The sequence below is a fragment of the Capra hircus genome (genome assembly GCF_001704415.2).
Source record: "Capra hircus breed San Clemente chromosome X unlocalized genomic scaffold, ASM170441v1, whole genome shotgun sequence".
NCBI classification, from domain to species: Eukaryota; Metazoa; Chordata; class Mammalia; order Artiodactyla; family Bovidae; genus Capra; species Capra hircus.
The window spans coordinates 63,978,812-63,996,546 of record NW_017189516.1 but is presented as its reverse complement, the minus strand read 5'-3'; the positions used below and the strand labels follow the sequence as shown (position 1 = coordinate 63,996,546).

General features: G+C 42.9%; 1 long non-coding RNA gene across 1 annotated transcript; it reads left to right on the top strand.

The window, feature by feature from the left end:
* The first annotated feature begins 6,559 nt into the window (after positions 1-6,559).
* Positions 6,560-10,302, top strand: LOC102187581. Its single transcript, XR_001917531.1, has 4 exons — positions 6,560-6,672; positions 7,219-7,358; positions 8,769-8,876; positions 10,207-10,302. It is a non-coding gene; the product is annotated as an uncharacterized LOC102187581 (long non-coding RNA).
* Positions 10,303-17,735: the final 7,433 nt, after the last annotated feature.

The following is a 17,735-nucleotide window of genomic DNA, read 5'->3' as shown; positions in this document are numbered from 1 at the left end:
TCCAGTTTATTGTGATCCACACAGTCAAAGACTTTGGTATAGTCAATAAAGCAGAAGTAGATGTTTTTCTGGAACTCTCTTGCTTTTCCCATGATCCAGCAGATGTTGGCAATTTGATCTCTGGTTCCTCTGCCTTTTCGAAAACCAGCTTGAACATCAGGGAGTTCACGGTTCACGTATTGCTGAAGCCTGGCTTGGAGAATTTTGAGCATTACTTTACTAGCATGTGAGATGAGTGCAATTGTGCGGTAGTTTGAGCATTCTTTGGCATTGCCTTTCTTTGGAATTGGAATGAAAACTGACCTTTTCCAGTCCTGTGGCCACTGCTGAGTTTTCCAAATTTGCTGGCATATTGAGTGCAGCACTTTCACAGCATCATCTTTCAGGATTTGAAGCAGCTCAACTGGAATTCCATCACCTCCACTAGCTTTGTTCGTAGTGATGCTTTCTAAGGCCCACTTGATTTCACATTCCAAGGTGTCTGGCTCTAGATTAGTGATCACATCATCATGATTATGTGGGTCGTGAAGATCTTTTTTGTACAGTTCTTCCATGTATTCTTGCCACCTCTTCTTAATATCTTCCGCTTCTGTTAGGTCCATACCATTTCTGCCCTTTATTGAGCCCATCTTTGCATGAAATGTTCCCTTGGTATCTCTAATTTTCTTAAGGATATCTCTAGTCTTTCCCATTCTGTTGTTTTGCTCTATTTCTTTGCATTGATCACTGGAGAAGGCTTTCTTATCTCTTCTTGCTTTTCTTTGGAACTCTGCATTCAGATGCTTGTATCTTTCCTTTTCTCCTTTGCTTTTTGCCTCTCTTCTTTTCACAGATATTTGTAAGCCCTCCCCAGACAGCCATTTTGCTTTTTTGCATTTCTTTTCCATGGGGATGCTCTTGATCCCTGTCTCCTGTACAATGTCATGAACTTCATTCCATAATTCATCAGGCACTCTATCACATCTAGGCCCTTAAATCTATTTCTCACTTCCACTGTATAATCATAAGGGATTTAATTTAGGTCATACCTGAATGGTCTAGTGAGTTTTGCCAAGAAAATGCACTGGTCATAGCAAACACCCTCTTCCAACAACACAAGAGAAGACTCTACACATGGACATCACCAGATGGTCAACACCAAAATCAGATTGATTATATTCTTTGCAGCCAAAGATGGAGAAGCTCTATACAGTCAACAAAAACAAGACCAGGAACTGACTGGCTCAGATCATGAACTCCTTATTACCAAATTCAGATTCAAATTGAAGAAAATAGGGAAAACCGCTAGACCATTCAGGTATGACCTAAATCAAATCCCTTATGATTATTGTAGCTTATTCTATGCAAATTAACTATGTTCATATTATCAATATTTTTATACTAAGGACACAAGTCCTTATACTAAGGACACATTATTGTTTATTAGGCACAGTACAGAAGACATGAGTTTATATGCGAGAATTCAGACATGATGTGACATGAACCAGGAATGCAGAAAGCTTGTCTACTAGAAAACTTAAGAAATGCATCCACTGGGGATTCTACCATATGACTTTTTTTTTTAAATTAGATACACTTACCCAGGGGGTGGAATGAAATATTCCAGGATGTTTCATGGGTTTCTTGCTAAATATCACATATTGGAGTTGCCGGGTATGGACACTAAAGTGAACTAAGGTTTAAACTTTGAGTTCCTAGACTCACAGGTCCCGGCCATGACTGCATTCATTTTGAATATAAATGCTTAACTTTTTTTTTTGGTCACAATCACTAAAATAACACCTGACACCTGAACCCTGCTGCTGCTAAGTTGCTTCAGTCATGTCTGACTCTGTGTGACCCCATAGACGGCAGCCCACCAGGCTCCCCCATCCCTGGGATTCTCCAGGCAAGAACACTGGAGTGGGTTGCCATCTCCTTCTCCAGTGCATGAAAGTGAAAAGTGAAAGGGAAGTCGCTCAGTCGTGTCCAACTCTTAGCGACCCCATGGACTGCAGCCCACCAGGCTCCTCCGTCCATGGGATTCTCCAGGCAAGAGTACTGGAGTACGGTGTCATTGCCTTCTCCAGACACCTGAACCCAAACCGCAAATAACAACTGGATCACATAGAATCCTTCACGTGCACTGTGGTCAAGCATGTCACTCACTCTGCCATCTGGCCAACCACAAAGTTCAATAGCATGATTTTTTATCCCTTCTGATATTATATGCATATTTGGGATGGATGGGGCTTGTATCTGGTCTCTGATGATGACAGAACCTGAGTTATTCTCTGAGTAGCATGTACAATGAGATAAGTGTGCTTGGTGAAAACTCCAAATATTTTTCCCCCATTCATTTCAACATTGCTTTCAGTTGCTATGTTGTGTCTGACTATTACGGCTCCATAGACTACAGCATGCAAGGTTCCTCTAGCCTCCACTGTCTCCCAGAGATTGCTCAAACTCATGTACGTTGAGGCACTGATGCTATCTATCCATCTTAATTGATTAAGGTCAAGGAAAATCCCAGAGACAGAATTCTATGATATAGACAACATGGACAGAAGAGTTAGGCTTGGGAGTAATTCTGAGTCTCACTTCACTATATAAATGTAAGGAACTTGTTTTAAGTCATACCTGGATGGTCAAGTGGTTTTCCCTATTTCTTCCATTTAAGTCTGAATTTTGCAATAAGGAATTCATGATCTGAGCTCCCAGTCTTGTTTTTGCTGATTTTACAGAACTTCTCCATCTTTGGCTGCAAAGAATATAATCAATCTGATTTTGGAATTGACCATCTGGTGATGCCCATGTGTAGACTCTTCTCTTGCGTTGTCGGAAGAAGGTTTTTGCTATGACCTGTGTGTTCTCTTGGCAAAACTCTGTTAGCTTTTGCCCTGCTTGATTTTGATCTCCAAGGCCAAATTTGCCTGTTACTCTAGGTTATTTCTTGACTTCCAACTTTCCCCTATAATGAAAAGGACATCTTTTTAGGGTGTTAGTTCTAGAAGGTCTTGTAGGTCTTCATAAAAATGTTTAACTTCAGCTTCGTCAGCATTACTTGGATGACTTCAGCATTAGACTTGGATGACTGTGACATTGAATAGTTTGCCTTGGAAAAGAACAGAGATCATTCTGTTGTTTTGAGATTGCATCCAAGTACTGCATTTCAGACTCTTTTGTTGACTGTGAGTGCTACTCCACTTCTTCTAAGTGACTCTTGCCCATGGTAGTAGATACAATGGTCATCTGAATGAAATTACCAATTCTGGTCCATTTCAGTTCACTGATTCTTAATGATGATATTCACTCTTGCCATGTCCTGTTTGACCACTTCCAATTTGCCTTGATTCCTGGACCTGACATTCCAGTTTCATATGCAATATTGTCCTTTACAGCTTTGGGCTTTAATTCCATCACCAGTCATATCCACAACTGGTCATTGTTTTGGCTTTGACTCCATCTCTTCGTTCTTTCTGGAGTTATATCTACTCACTTCTTCAGTAGAATATTGGACACTCGCCAACATGGGGAGCTCATCTTTCATTGTCTTATATTTTTGCCTTTTCATACCATTCATGGGCTTCTTAAGGCAAGAACACTGAAGGGGTTTGCCATTCCCTTCTCCAGTGGATCACACACTGTCAGAACTCTCCATCATGCCCGTCCATCTTGGGTGGTCCTACATGGCATGGCTCATAGTTTCATTGAGTTAGACAAGGCTATGGTCCATGTGATCAGTTTGATTAGTTGGATTAGGCAAAGGAGAAAAGGAAAGATATACCCACTTGAATGCAGAGACCCAAAGAATAGCAAGAAGAGAAAAGAAAGCTTTCCTCAGGGATCAATGCAAAGAAATAGAGGAAAACAATAAAATCAGAAAGACTAGAGATGTTTTCAAGAAAATTAAAGATACCAAGGGAACATTTCATGCAAATATGGGCACAATAAAGGACAGAAATGGTATGGACCTAACAGAAGCAGAAGATGTTAAGAAGAGCTGGCAAGAATACACAGAACTACACAAAAAAAGATGTTCATGACCCAGATAATCACGATGGTGTGATCACTCACCTACAGCCAGACTTTCTGGAATGCAAATTCAACTCGGCCCAAGGAAGCATTATTATAAACAAAGCTAGTGAAGGTGATGGTATTCCAGCTGAGCTATTTAAAATCCTAAAAAAGGATGCTGTAAAAGTGCTGCACTCAATATGCCAGCAAATTTGGAAAACTCAGCAGTGGACACAGGACTGGAAAAGGTCAGTTTTCATTCCAATCCTAAAGAAAGGCAATGCCAAAGAATGCTCAAACTACTGTACAATTGCACTCATCTCACACGCTAGCAAAGTAATGCTCAAAATTCTCCAAGCTAGGCTTCAAGAGTATGTGAACTGTGAACTCCCAGATGTTCAAGCCTGGATTTAAAAATGACAGAGGAACCAAAGATCGAATTGCCAACATCCATTGGATCATCACAAAAGCAAGAGAGTTCCAGAAAAATATCTACTTCTGCTTTATTGACTATGCCAAAGCCTTTGATTGTATGGGTCACAACAAACTGAGGAAAATTCTTCAAGACATGGGAATACCAGACCACCTGACCTGCCTCTTGAGAAATCTGCATGTAGGTCAGGAAGCAACAGTTAGCACTGGACATGGAACAACACACTGGCTCCCAATTGGGAAAGGATGTGTCAAGGTTGTATATTGTCACCCTGCTTATCTAAATTATATGCAGAGTACATCATGAGAAATGCTGGGGTGGATGAAGCAAAAGCTGAAATCAAGATTGCCAGAAGAAATATCAATAACCTCAGATATGCAGATGACACCACCCTTATGGCAGAAAGTGAAGAGGAACTAAAGAGGCTCTGGATGAAATTGAAAGAGGAGAGTGAAAATGTTGGCTTAAAAGTTAACATTCAGAAGACTAAGATCATGGCAAATCTGTCCCTTCACTTCATGAGAAATAGACAGGGAAGCAATGGAAACAGTGAGAGACTTTATTTTTGGAGTGCTCCAAAATCAGTGCAGATGATGACTCAGCAATGAAATTAAAACATGCTCACTGCTTGGAAGAGAAGTTATGACCAACCTAGACAGCATATTCAAAAGCAGAGACATTACTTTGCCAACAAGTCCCATCTAATCAAGGCTAGGGCTTTTCCAGTAGTCATGAATGGATGTGAGATTTGGACTATAAAGAATACAGAGCATCGAAGAACTGATGTTTTTGAACTGTGGTGTTGGAGACGACTCTTGAGAGTCCCTTGGACTGCAAGGAGATCCAACCAACCATCCTAAAGGACATCAGTCCTGAATATTCATTGGAAAGACTGATGCTGAAGCTGAAACTCCAATCCTTTGGCCACCTGATGGGAAGAACTGACTTGGAAAAGACCCTGATGCTGGGAAAGATTGAAGGCAGGAGGAGAAAGGGACAACAGAAGATGAGATGGTTGAATGGCATCACCAAATCAGGGAACATGAGTTTAAGTAAACTACGGGAGTAGGTGATGGACAGGGAGGCCTGGCGTGCTGCAGTCCATGGGGTCACAAAGAGTCAGACAAGACTGAACTACTGAACTGAACCGAACTGATAGAGATAAGTTGCTAGAGAAATTAGAAATCCATATGCACCCCCCCCCAAAAGAAAAAGAACTTCATCCCATTCATTACTCCATGTTTTACAACTAACACAGAGAAACTCACATACCTATATGTAAGACCAAAAGCAAGACAGACTCTGGCAGTAAAACACAGGTGGATACTCTGTGAGCAAAGATTAGGTGGTTACTGATGAGAATACACACCAAGAAGGATCCTTCAGTGGGAACAGTAACCAGGCCTCTATCCAAATATTTAACTAGAGGTTAGAAGTGTAGGAATGGGTGCAGGGTAATGTAACAGGAGGGGGATAAGAGGTATAAACTACTATGTATAAAATAAACAGTGTACAAACATATATATGGTACAGCGCAGGGAATAAAGCCTATATTTTATAGCTATAAATGGAGTACATAAAAATTACAATCACTATATGGTACATCTCTAACTTATATAATTTGGTACATCAACTATATATCAATTTCAAAACAAAAAAATACAGACTTCTCTGAGGGATGCCCTGACAACGAATTCCTGGTAAAGAAGCCACATATTCATCTTTTAAACCAGATTATACTGTCTTTAGTTTTAGGGTATAAGTTTAAACTGACCTTTCAGTGCTAAATAAATAACACAAGAGTTGGGGCTATGAGTCTTGGACTGTTTGTCCCAGATATTAAAGAATATAAGTATCAGTGTCTTTGAAATACCTCGTACGTTCTCTACTTTCTCACTTAATGTGAAGGGAATTGTCCACATCAATGCTTCCCTTAAAATTTATCTCTTTATAAAAACCACAGATTATAAAATAAGCTCACCTGCCAACCAGGATATCAGAAGATGGTGTCTATGTAACTAAGATCTTGTGATTAACCATAGTTGGATCATTATGTATTCTGCCAAGAGATCCATCCTATAAGAAGAGGGATGAATCCACAACCTCTCCAACACCTGGGGCACCCTCAGCTTCTGTAGAAGAAGGACCACAAGAGTCACAAGATGAAGACTGTGTTCCTGACTCTTCTCCTTGGTCTGGTGTGTGCTGCCCAGGAAGCTCCAGCTGAGCTAGACCCCTCACAGGTACCCACATTTAGCTGATCTGGGAGAACGTCTTTGTTGGTCTGTGAGAGGGTGTGTGTGTGTGTGTGTGTGTGTGTGAGAGAGAGAGAGAGAGAGAGAGAGAGAGAGGGAGAGAGAGCCTTGTTTATATGTATGACCAGATTGTGTAGACGTGCCATGGTCCACCTATCTACATGAGAATATATAAAACCCTGTATCTTTCTGCTCTTTGCATTTCTCCCCACCCCCCAATTATTTGTCTCTATGTGAAAAAATAAAAGAAAAAAGCCTACCATGCTATATTTTAGAGATCAATGAGCTGCCATGGTCTTTAATGTTGCTCTTTTAGCTATTTTAAGAGACTCAAACTCTATGCTTTCTGCTTGAATATGAATGATTATTTCATTTCATGTTATTCTGCAAGGCAGGGGGTAGAATCCTACTTTGTTTAATAAGATTGAATTTTTTTTCTCTTCTGAGGTAAATGCAGAGGCAATGATTGGGTTGGGTATTGGTGAGAATCCAGTGAAAAGACTGAGTGATATTTATGGAGACCTTCTATCTTAGATTACAGGAGACTGGCGCAGCATTCTTACAGCTGCAGATAACAAGGAGAAGATTGAGGAAGAAGGCCCCCTGAGGGCATACATCCGTTGGCTTGAATGTATTGATAGCTGTTCCTCACTATCCATTAAATTTTATGCCAAGTAAGCAAAATCTGCCTAAACTGAAAACAATGAGACTGCTGACTTCTGACATGGGGTCCGGTCGACAATGTGCAGTGAACGGTGTGAGTCATGGTTGTGAAGATGAGTGTGTGAGCTCTATCGATGGGAGGGTGCCCTCAAGCTCTGGGGAACAGATGATGACAAAGGAACCTCTTGTCTGTTTGCTTCTCAGGTTTCCCAAGCAATGCACACGCCTCAGTGCAGTTGCAGAGAGAGAAAGGGGTGTTTATCAAGTAGGATGTGAGTATTTGAGCTCTGCCAATGTGTGTGTCTTTCCAACTATGATAGTTGCTCAGCTGTGTCTGACTATTTGTGACCCCATGGACTCTAGCCCACCAGGCTCCTCTGTCCATGGGATGCTGCAGGCAGAACACTAGAATGGGCTGTCCTTTCCTCCTCCAGGGCATCTTCCTGACCCAGGGATTGAGCTCAAGTCTCCTGGATCTCCAGCAATGGCAAGCAGATTCTTTATTGCTGAGCCACCTGAGAAACCCCTTATTTAACTGTCCAGGTCAAATTTTCTTTAGCTAAAGAAATCCTTTAAACAGGAAGAGTTCTTTTTCAGCATGTTGAAGAAGTAGAACCTGATTCACTTAAATCTCACAGATAAGTATGAGAATAGCTAAAATGACAGCAAAAACTTTCACACTAAGTTTTACCTAAGGTGAAATCAAAACGGGCACTGGCACAGACCTCTATCTCTATAATTTCAATACTAGAAAGAAACCTCAAATACCAATATTGTAATGTTAAATAATGAAAAATACCTATTTGATTTTCATGGGGAAAATGTACAATGGAACATTCTAATCTTGGTCAGAGGCAATTTTTTCTATTTGATCTGTGGATATTGGGCACAGGACCTAATTAGGAAACATTTCAGAGTATTTATCTCTAACATTTGACAATACTTTCATTTATACCTCCCTGATTACCTCTATACCAGAAGGTCACTTTGTTTTATCTGTTAAGTTTTATTTTCACACGATTTCCTTAAATTCACAGGATATCTTTGTAATCATGACTGTACTTGTGAATTTGGTCAAAAAACTCCTGAAACTCTCACAGTCAGCTCTGGTGAACTCATATGAGATGACTGAGGTCCAACTCCTACTATAGTTGCGATAAGCAACTTTGCTATTGTTCACAGACTGTTTGGTCCAGAAGACTGGAAGTCTTTAGTGTCTTAAGATGAGGGGTGTGTGGAGAAAGCCTTCCAAGCTCACTAACTGTTCCAGCGGGTTCTAACCACAGACCACAGGAAGTGCCAGGGAGACGGTGGCATCTCACGAGCAGAGCGAGGACTGATGATAAACGTGAAGAATGTGACATGTCCAAATGTGAAGACGTTAATCACATTGAGATTTGATTTTTCTTTTCCTGTCACAGATATGGGTTCAAACTTTTTCGAACTGATTCCTGTGTCAGAGAACTCATTAGCAATCTACAGTGAAAACTTTGATGGTGTGAAGGTTACAAAAGTGACTCAACTCCTTGGTACGTTATTGAAGCTTACTCTGAGCAAATTAAGTGTTCATATTATCATCATTTCGTTTAAGGGCAGGAGTGCATGGACACCTTATATTTTATCATGCACACTAGAGCAGACATGAATTCACATGGGAGAATTCAGACTTCATGCACCATGATCCAGGGCTGAAGAAAGGTTGTCTACTAGAAAACTGTAGAGATGGGTCCACTGGGGATTCTACTGGATGACATTTTAAAAACCAATAGATACAGTTACCCAGGAGGTGCAATGAAATATTCCAGGATGCCCCATGCGTTTCTTGATAAATATCACATATTGGAGTTGCCGGGTTTGGACACCAAAGTAAACCAAGGTTGGAACTTGGAGTTCAGAGACTCGCAAGTCCTGGCCATGACTGATTCCTCTTGAATACAAATGCTTTCTTTAGTTTTTTTTTTGTTTTTTTTTTTTTTTTTGCCACAATCATTAAAATAATACCTAAAATCTGAACCCAAACCTCTGCAAATCAACCCTGGATCATACAGAATCCTTCAGAAGCAGCGTGCTCAGTCATGTCAATGTTTCTGACAACCAGCCAACCAAAAGGTGCATTTTACATGACCCTTTATCCCTTCTGATATTATATCCAAATTGTGGGTGGGTGAGGCTTGTGTCTCTTTTCTGAGGATGACAGAGCCTGAGTTTTTCTCTGACTCGCATGTGCGATGAGATTAGTGTGCTTGGTGAAAACTCCAAAAAATGTATCCCCCATTCATTTCAACATTGTTGTTCAGTCATACATCATGTCTGACTCATTGCGACTCCATGGATCACAGCACACAAAGCTCCTCTGACCTCCACTATCTCCCAGAGTTTGCTCAAACTCATGTCAATTGAGTCAGTGATGGTCTCTACACATCTAAATAGATTAAGGTCCAGGAAAACCCCAGAGATGGAATTCTAGGATGCAGACAATGTGGACAGGAGGAGTTAGACTTGGGAGGATATCTGAGTCTCAGGACCCACCATAACCTTCTCCAATGGACCATTCCAGCGTGCATCTGACTCAAAGATGCATAGGCTCACAGGCGAATGGTCTGTAGTTCACTCAGTAGTTGTAAGAACTGGAATATGATAAAATGTTCACTATGTGGACTCTATCCCCTGGACACATCTGAAGACCTGATGTCAACACTCAGGCACCTCTGTAGAAACTGTCCTCGTGAGCAGGGTCTAGGTGATGGAAGAGGGCAATGGTGATGATGAGACCGATTGGACACTCGGATTGGGTGACACTCTATAAGCTGCCAAGGATTCTAACGCACACCTCTTCGCCCTCTTTGTTATTAAACCCAGCCAAAGGAGATGGCGCCACTGAAGAAGAAATTCAGCACTATGAGGAACTGAACAAAGAAAGGGGGATTCCACCAGAACATATAGAAGACCTCACTCAAACAGGTAAAGCCAAGAGGACAACAGGGAATCCGAAATGAAACCATATCACGAGGATGCTCGATTCAAATTTCCTAACCATATCATGAGGACACTCGATTCAAATTTCCTATTCACACAGTCACCTTTTACAAAGGCTGTTATGAAAGAATCCTTTGAAATAGAGGCATGCCACTGATTATTTTTCCTCCTATTCATTTTCTTTCGCGGACGACTGTCCTCAATAAGATCTGACAGCCTCTTCTGGGTGAGTAGATTAATGACATACACAACACTGAGTTTTCTTTCTAAGGTAAAGACTTTTTTTCTGGGGCATCCCACTTTAACCATGGGATATATACACAGGGGACTATATTGCTCAACTATGTAAAAGCCTGAAATAATACCATTTGCAGTAACAAGGGCAGATCTAGAGATGGCCATGCTAAGGGAAGTAAGAAAGAGAAAGGCAAGCTTGATATCTCTTCCATGTGGAACCAAAAAAATAGGGCACAAATGTATTATTTACGAAACAGAAACAGGCTCAGAGTCCAAAAAAACTTGATGATTCCTAAAGAGAAAATGGGAAGAGGGATATACTAGGAGTTTGGGTTTAAGAGATATACACTCCTGGCTTGTATATACATGCATGTCTAACTGAGGGCTTCCTAATGGTTCAGTGATAAAGAATCCACCTGCCAATGCAGGAAATCTGGGTTTGATCCCTGGGTCGGGAAGATTTCCGGGAGTTGGAAATGGCAACCCACTCCAGTAGGCTTGCCTGGGAAATCCCACGGACAGAAGAGTCTGGCAGGCTAAAGTCCACAGGAACACAAAGGTGTGGGACAGGATTGGTGCCTAAATAACAAACAACAAAATGCATAAACCATCAGTCGCTATACACTTGAAACTAACTCAACATTGCATATCAACTGCATTTCAATAAAAATTAGTTTTAAAAAGGAAAAGGAAACACAAAGCTCTTTACCTTTCCACATGGTAAGGGCTGGGGATCCCGTTAAGTGTTAGGAATTAAATATCTAAACAATCACGCTGGTCTAGACTGCACAGTGAGATGCTTTGAGGACTAAAGAGGAGATTGTGTGAAGCCCTGAGCTGTGAAATACGATGATCCCTGGTGAATACCAATGCGAGTGAATGACCTTACAGCCACAGCACCTTCATGATGAAAAATGAGATTTATAGGACACGTAGAAGGAACAGGTTACACAGTATTCTCCTACACCAGGGAGCTGTGGAGATGCAACTCAGCAGCTCTCAACATACCAGCTGACCCATGACTGCTCACAAATAGTTTCATCAGGTGGTAGTTCTAGGCAACCCCCTATGGGCATGCACACAGAGAGACTTCTGCAAAATGCGTCTTGTAGGGAAATTTCTCCAGTGCTTTCAATCACAAGTGCTTTTATTCTCTGTTTCATTCTCTGACCAATATCATGTTAATCCTAATCAGCTCAACTACGTTTTACATTTTTTTTTCTATTTATAGAAGTGAACAAAGAGAGAATATGTGTTGCGTCACAGCACTAATATGTCACAATCAGCCACATGAAGATAAAAGATATTTTCCTTGAAATCCTCATTTCTTCTCTCCCAGGAAGTCGTGATCCTGGAAACATGGCTTTCACTATGAATCTCCTCTGCCCTTGCTGATGTTATTGGATTCCTAAACTGATCAATAAATTGATAAATGCACAGATGTGTAGTGATCAAGCGTGCATCACTGCAACCACACGAAACATGTAAATTCAACTGTTTGGAAAATCTAGCAACAATAAAGCAGGGGAACTCTGTTTAGGACGCATGGTGTGAATCCTGCAAGGGTGTTGTTGAGAAGAGAATAAACCACAGGTGGTAGTTTTTAGGGTTGTATAACGCGCCCACCAGAAGTCATGAGAGAGACAGGGTTGGTCCGTCAGATAACTTCGAGTAGAATGGAAGCTGTCCTAAGTAGCAGCTGAAATTCACTCAACTATGAGGTAAAGCAGTATTCATCTGCTGTGGGGTTGCAGGGGGTGTAAGGATTTAGCAGAATGCAGTCTTCCATGGGCTTCCAGAGGTGCACTGGTTAAAAAAAAAATACACCTACAAAGGCAGGAGATGCAAGAGATTCGGGTTCGATCCCTGGGTCGAGAAGATGCCCTGGAGTTCAGGTTCGACCCCTGGGTCGAGAAGATGCCCTGGAGTTCAGGTTCGACCCCTGGGTCGAGAAGATGCCCTGGAGTTCAGGTTCGACCCCTGGGTCGAGAAGATGCCCTGGAGTTCAGGTTCGACCCCTGGGTCGAGAAGATGCCCTGGAGTTCAGGTTCGACCCCCCTGGGTCGAGAAGATGCCCTGGAGTTCAGGTTCGACCCCCCTGGGTCGAGAAGATGCCCTGGAGTTCAGGTTCGACCCCCCTGGGTCGAGAAGATGCCCTGGAGTTCAGGTTCGACCCCCCTGGGTCGAGAAGATGCCCTGGAGTTCAGGTTCGATCCCCCTGGGTCGAGAAGATGCCCTGGAGTTCAGGTTCGACCCCTGGGTCGAGAAGATGCCCTGGAGTTCAGGTTCGACCCCTGGGTCGAGAAGATGCCCTGGAGTTCAGGTTCGACCCCTGGGTCGAGAAGATGCCCTGGAGTTCAGGTTCGATCCCTGGGTCGAGAAGATGCCCTGGAAGAGGAACTGGAAACCCAGTCAAGTCATCTTGCCTGAAGAATCCCATGAACAGAGGAATCTGCTGGGCTATACATTCCATGAGGTGGCAAAGAGTCAGACACGATTTATCAGCTGAACACACAGACACATACAACCAAACTGAACAGTACTTACTCAAGAAAGAGCAGTCACGATTGAGACAAAGCACCGGGTCTCTGGTGTCCGACTCAGGGCTGCTATTGTCCAGCCCCAACCGCGGAAGCAGTGATCTTCCTGCTGATGCAGGTGCTGGGTTATCTCCACTCTGCAGAAAAGTCCCTCGCAAGGGGTGTTTTAAGATAATAGTCATTGCTTGGTGCCTGCTGCTGCTGCTGCTGCTGCTGCTAAGTCGCTTCAGTCGTGTCCAACTCTGCGTGACCCCATAGACGGCAGCCCACCAGGCTCCCCGCCCCTGGGATTCTCCAGGCAAGAACACTGCAGTAGGTTGCCATTTCCTTCTCCAACGCATGAAATTGAAAAGTGAAAGTGACGTTACTCAGTCGTGTCTGACTCCTAGCGACCCCATGGCTGCAGCCCACCAGCCTCCTCCATCCATGGGATTCTCCAGGCAAGAGTACTGGAGTGGGCCTACCTGATGGGAAAAAAGGAGCATTGTGGGTCCCCAGAACGGTCATGCCACTGGAGCAGTCGAGAGATCAGGAAAGTGGTTAAGGGAGATGGGAAAGACGAGGCAGTCCTAGAACACTCTGGAGGTCTTGAGTAGACTCCTGGGGATGTGGAAGGCTGTGTGCACCTGAAATTCAACAGGAGTGACAGGGAAGAGAGAACAGAACACTGGTCACCCAGGGCTCACTGGGAGCTACACACGCTTTGTCTGTTCCACGCATATGAAGGTCTCCAAAGGCAAGACGTTTGAGCCTGGTCACTTGAATTGTGTTGTAAGAGAATGGAGCAAGAGTGCTTGAGGACTAAGCTATTTCCCCCTTCATGGATCACTGACTTGCGTGGTGAAGGCGCTTGCATAACTCAGTGAAGCTATGAGCCATTTCGTGTAGCGCCAGCCATACACGAGAATTGTGCAGAGTCTGACAGAACGAGATCCGCTGGAGGACCGAGTGGCAAAGCGCTCCCGTATTCTCACCATGAGAACCCCACGAGCTGTGTGAAACAGCTAACAGATATGACACTGCAAGCTGAGACAACACCCCCTGCAGTATTGCAACATGTCCAACATGCTACTGGGGAAGAGTGGAATGGAGGTAACCTGGGTTCACTCCCTGGGTCAGTACGATCTTCTGGAGAAGGAAATGGCAACGCACTAAAGTATTCCTGCCTGGAAAATTCCATGGGCAGAGGAGCCTGGAAGGCTACATACCATGCAGTCAGAAAGAGCTGAACATGATTGAGCAATGTTATTTTAATCTGAAAAGGAAGTGGTATGCAAAATGTATTAAAAGCCTACAAACTTCATTAAAAAAATAAATAATTCACTCAGTAATGAACCAAGGACTTGGAGAGACACCAAAGGAAACAGACAAATGGCAATCCCACCTCTTCATTCATTCAGGAAATGGAAATTACTAGTGTAACTGGATAGCATCACACACTTATTATAATGTCTGAAATGAAGATGACTGCCCATACAGGGTCCTGGCAAGGATGGGGTAATGGAAATTCTCATCTCCTGTTGGCAGGACTCAAAAATCAGAAGGCAGTGAGATCCAGCAGTTCCACCCCTAAGCATGTACCTAGGAGATAAGACAGCTCAGATTCATACAAAGATTTGTGTGTGAACATGTATCTATGAACATCTGAATGGATGAAAGTGGGATATATCCTGAAGATAATATGCAGGGGAAATGGGAACAGAGTCTACAAAAAAATATATAGATATTTATTCAAACAAATATGCTAAGTGGAACCCGCAAGAAACACACACAGGTTCAATTTTTGAAAAATTCTAAAGAATACCAATTAATCTATCATGCTAGAAAACTGAGGGGTAGGTTCCCAAGTCTAGGTTGTGGAGGCAGCTGCGAAAGGGACAGGAGGCAGAGTCACCAAGAAGCTGAAGGATATCGTTTTGAACTTACATGTAGTTTCAGGAGCTGTATATAAGGCAGAAATCTCATATGCTGTAGGGAGACTAGTTATAGCCTCAAGGCCAAATGAAATTGTAGAGAGGAATTTGGGAGGGATCTTTGAGTAGGGGAGAAGATGAGAATGTGCTCTTGTTCAAAACATTTCAGTAAATCTAAAATATATATAAATATAAAGAAGCCACGGTGGTGGTAATGATGCTTTAGTCACTAAACATGTCCCAACTCTTGAGACCACATGGACTGTAGCCATGGAATACTACACAACCATGAAACGGTGAAATTTTGCCATTTGCAGCAACATGGATGGACTTCCAGGATATGACGCTAAGTAAAATAAGTCAGATGGACAAGGACAAACACATTATTATATAGTGTGTTGGTTGCTCAGTCGTGTCCTACTCTTTGCGACCCCATGGACTGTAGACCACCAGGCTCCTCTCTCAACGGGATTCTCCAGGCAAGAATGCTGGAGTGGGTTGCCATTTCCTTCTCCAATTATATCACTCAATGTGGAATTTAAAAGACAAAACAAACTATTGTATATAACAAAATATGGGAGACTCATACACACAGGGAAAAGACAATGGAGACCCACTCCAGTACTCTTGCCTGGAAAATCCCATGGGCAGAGGAGCCTGGTGGGCTGCAGTCCGTGGGGTCACAGAGAGTCGGACACGACTGAACGACTTCACTTTCACTGCTCACTTTCATGCGTCTGAGAAGGAAATGGCAACTCACTCCAGTGTTCCTGCCTGGAGAATCCCAGGGACGGAGGAGCCTGGTGGGCTGCCGTCTATGGGATCGCTCAGAATCAGACACTACTGAAGTGCCTTAGCAGCAGCAGCGTAGATACAGAGAACAAATCAGTGGAGACCAATGGGTGGGGGGAAGTGGTGAGGATAACATATGAGGAGCAGAGTAAGAGGTATAAACTAATTTGAATAAAATAAATAATGTAAAAAGATATATTGAACCAAGTGGAGAATAAGACAATATTTTTATACTATTAATGGAGTATACAAAATTGTGAATTATTATATGGAACACCTGTAACAACAACAACAACAACAACAAAAACCAATACACATCAACTATACTTATTTCCTCCACTGAGGAATGCCCTTACAACTGATTCCTGATAGAGAAGCCACATATGTATCTTCTTAAACCAGACAGGACCATCCTTTGTTTTAGAAAAGAAGCTTAACAGACCTCTTCAATGTTAAACAACACAGGACTCGGGGCTATGTGTCTTGGACTGTCTGTCCCATTTGGAAACTGAGGATATAAAAAGAATACAAATATCACTGTCCTTGAAATACCTCGTATGTCCTGTGATTCCTCACTTAGTCTGAAGGACAAATGTCGAGATCCACTGTAGATTCTCTTCGAATTAACCTCATAATAATAAGAACAGACTGCCAGAAAAGCTCGCCTGCCAACCAGGATAAAAGAGAAAGAGTTGCGAATAACCAAGGTTGTGTGATTAACCACTGTTTGATCCATAGGTATTCTGCCAAGAGACCCATCCCATAAAAAGTGGGACCAACTCAAACATCTCTTCACTACTTTTTATGTCAAGCAAGCACAATCTGCCTAAACTGAAAATGGCAAGACTTCTGGCTTAAAGCTCAACATTCAGATCATGGCATCCGGTCCCATCACTTCATGGGAAATAGATGGGGAAACAGTGGAAACAGTGGAAACAGTGTCAGACTTTATTTTGGGGGGGCTCCAAAATCACTGCAGATGGTGACTGCAGCCATGAAATAAAAAGACGCTTACTCCTTGGAAGAAAAGTTATGACCAACCTAGACAGTATATTCAAAAGCAGAGATATTACTTTGCCGACTAAGGTCCGTCTAGTCAAGGCTATGGTTTTTCCAGTGGTCATGTATGGATGTGAGAGTTGGACTGTGAAGAAGGCTGAGCACCGAAGAATTGACGCTTTGGAACTGTGGTGTTGGGGAAGACTCTTGAGAGTCCCTTGGACTGCAAGGAGATCCAACCAGTCCATTCTGAAGGAGATCAGCCCTGGGATTTCTTTGGAAGGAATGATGCTAAAGCTGAAACTCCAGTACTTTGGACACCTCATGGAAAGAGTTGACTGATTGGAAAAGACTCTGATGCTGGGAGGGATTTGGGGGCAGGAGGAGAAGGGGACGACAGAAGATGAGATGGCTGGATGGCATCACTGGCTCGATGGACGTGAGTCTGAGTGAACTCTGGGAGTTGGTGATGAACAGGGAGGCCTGGCGTGCTGCGATTCATGGGGTTGCAAAGAGTCGGACACTACTGAGCGACTGAACTGAACTGAACTGAACTGAAGCACAATCTGCCTAAACTGAAAATGGCAAGACTACTGTCTACCTAGATGGGGTCCTGCTATCGATGTGCAGTGAAAGATGTGAGTCATGGCTGCGAAGTTGAGTGTGTAAACACTACTGACACAAAGGTGTCCTGAAGTCCTGGAGATCAGACGGGGAAGGAATGGTGAGGAAGGAAGGTCTTCCTTTTTCAGGCGTTGCGAGACGTGCATGTCACTCCATGTAGCTGCAAAGAGAGACGGGGATGTTTATGCCGTAGGATGTGCGTATTCTAGAGTTTCTGATGCGTGCATCTTCTCAAGTGTGTTGCTTGCTCTGTCTTGTCTGACTCTTTGCGACCCCATGGACTGCAGCCCACCAGGATTCTCTGCCC